Below are 3,040 nucleotides of genomic sequence, written 5' to 3' on the forward strand. Positions count from 1 at the left end.
TATTCTATTTAATAAAAAAGTGAGTTTATAAAATATTCTTACTTCATGTTCGTCTAAACATAATAAAATATTTACAGGTCTGATAAAGACAGCATCCTACAAATCTGAGACAATTGATCTCACAAGATGCCAGCACTGTTGCTGTTCCTGGCAGAGCATATTCTTTCTCTTCTTTTACTTCTCTAGTAATTAGTATAATAATATCAACTCTTCCTGGTTTTGCTCTCACATAGTAATGGCTTGTGGGCTTGTGCCCACTCTGCTTTGATGTTTTGAAATCACAATCCCCCTGCTGAAATGCTGCCAAAGGCAGCGGGTCCAGGCTGGGCTGGGATACAAATGTTATTGATGAGCTCCACAGTGCATTTTCTGTGCACCTCCTACATCTCAGAAGAAACCTCAGTGTTCTTGTCTATAGTATGAAAGCATCTTCAGAGATAGGTGACACAGTTCAGTAGGTGTCTAAGCACCTGTTGTGTTACCTCAGCCACCGTGGCATCTATTGGGTCCTTTTCCTTTTCCTTGGCAGGTTTTTAGTTTCTCTATCAGCAGGATTTCAGCTCTGGTGCGATTCTCTGGGCAGTTCAATCTGGCATTGAACTCCTCTCTCTGAAGCTGGTTGGTCCATTCTGACACGTACTCCTTTCTTCAGCCACTGTGGCTGAGTGGCGATTTGTTACTATGATGAGGGACACGGACCAAGATCCTATAACCAACAACTCTCTCTCATCTTAAGAGACAGTCACTCTCTCTGGATCTCCAAATCTGTCATGAGAAATAACTTTCCTAACCTGAAAGGAACACAGCCTCTTTGCTTCAGTGCCATCAATAATTAATCCCACATTCACAGATGTTTATACAAGATCCAAGCTCCTTTGGCCAGATAGGCAGAGATTCAGTTCAACCTAGTCCACAGAGAATACCAATATGTGGGAAACATTCTTAAAAAGCTCAGAAAAAGAGGATGAAATAGCTCTTTCTCACAAAATTAAAAATTAAATTCTGTTCTTACCATGGAATTCAGACCATGCTCTATTCTGTTGAGAGGATTTACCTTACGGGGTGAGTATATATTGCATGTGAGGAGCTGAGCACAGTGTCTTGTATGTAAGTAAATGCTTGATAACTGAAAGCTAGTGTGGTATTGTTATTGCTACACTGAGCACTTAGAATCTTATGCAAATTAAAAAAGAATTTTAATTTTTATAAAATATTCACAAATATCAGGCAGGTCCCAAGCCACATAAACCTATAACTTTAAGTAAAACTTCACAAAATTCTGAAGGAAACTATCTATCTGTTCAGTAAAATTAATGTCTTTTTAAACATTATTCTCTTAGCATGCACAAACTTAAAAAAAAAATAATCCTAGCCCCGTGAAATTCTCCTTAATCATATAATTGTTCTTTGAAAGAAAAGAACTGTCTGTCTGGTTAGGTCAAGCTCTTAGTCCAAATTTACCTTCTTCCTGCATTGAGTGGCTTTAGAACCAAGTTTTCAGTTACAATTTTCAGTGTTTTAGGATGTTTTGCACAAAGACTCCTGGATACTAATCTTTTAACTTCTTAAGAAAAAAAATTTTGACACCAAAAAGATCTATTGAAAATGTTAATCTATTAATATATATTTAAATTTTGGCATTAATAACCAAAAGAAGAAATAAATGGAACCACTGAGCTCTGATATCATACTGCATGTTTTGAGCAGCTAATCAATTGGCTGGTGATTTCTACTCTCTAGAAACAAGATAATGGTCTCCTGAAAAGATTTCCAGCACTGAAGACCAACAAAAGCCCTTGGGTCAGATTTGCCTTTAGGGAAGTAGGCATTTGGAGACCACGAAAGAAGAGCTCTGGTGGGGTTGTGCTTAATATGTTGGGTTGGAAAGTTGAGTATTGGAATTCATGTCATGAAGCAGAGGAAAAATTCTCCTCAAGAAAGTATTTACAGCCTAGAAAATAGCATATAAGATTCCCATGAGTCAGATCTGACTCAAGAGCAGTGATTTTATTTTTGATTATTCTTGCTATAAAGAAGTCACACACACATACACACAAAGATAATTGTTCCAAATAATTGGCTATTAGTGAAGTATATAATGAAAAAAGGTAGAAAATTGTTATTGTAAGGTGCCATTGAGTTGGTTCAGAGTCATAGAGACCCATTGTTGTTGTTAGATACCGTTGAGTCAAGTAAGCCTTATAGTAAGGTTGTATGAACAACAGATCTGAATCCTGCCCAATTCTGTGCCATCTTTATAATTTCTGACACATTAGAACCCACTGTAGCAGCCACTGGGTGAATCCATCTGGTTGAGTGTCTTCCTCTTTTGCTTATCTACCACCTCCCCAGCATTATTTCCCTCTCCAATGAACAGCCTAGCTAAACAACTTGCCCAACGTATGTAGATGAAGTTTTATCATCCTTGCCTCCAAGGAGCATTCTGGCTGTATTTTCCTCAAAGCATATTGACTTGTTATTTTGGCAGTCCATGGGACATCCAGCACTCTTCTCCAACTTCTCAATTCAAAGGTATCAGTTCTTCTTCCTCTGTCATCATTATTCCTTGTTTAGTTCTCAAATGCATAGCAAGTAGTTAAAAGATCATACCCTGAATCTGGCACTCTATTCCTCAAGCTGGCATCATTGCTCCTCCATAATTTAGAGAGGTCCTTGACTGCAGACTTTCCCAGTGCAAAGTATCTCCTGATCTCCTGGCACAGAGGGTGTTGACTGTGGATCCAAGTAATATGAAATCTTTGACAACTTCTATCTTTTCTTCCTCTATCATGAGGTTGCGTGTTGGTCCAGTTGCAAGAATTTTGTTTTCTTGATGTTGAGAAGCTATTAATATTGAAAACTGTAGTGCTTGATCAAACAAATGATCTACCAAGAAATCAATAAAAATTAAGACAGCCTGTTGTACTAAAACATTTTAAAAATAAAATAGTATTGCATGAGTTCCTTGTTTTTTAATGCAGCATAGTATTCCATTGTGCGAATATACCACAGCTTCTCTAGCCATTCGTTTGTTGATGGG

The sequence above is a fragment of the Elephantulus edwardii genome, unplaced genomic scaffold, assembly GCF_000299155.1.
Source record: "Elephantulus edwardii isolate Elephantulus edwardi_28Jun2011 unplaced genomic scaffold, EleEdw1.0 scaffold00170, whole genome shotgun sequence".
NCBI classification, from domain to species: domain Eukaryota; kingdom Metazoa; phylum Chordata; class Mammalia; order Macroscelidea; family Macroscelididae; genus Elephantulus; species Elephantulus edwardii.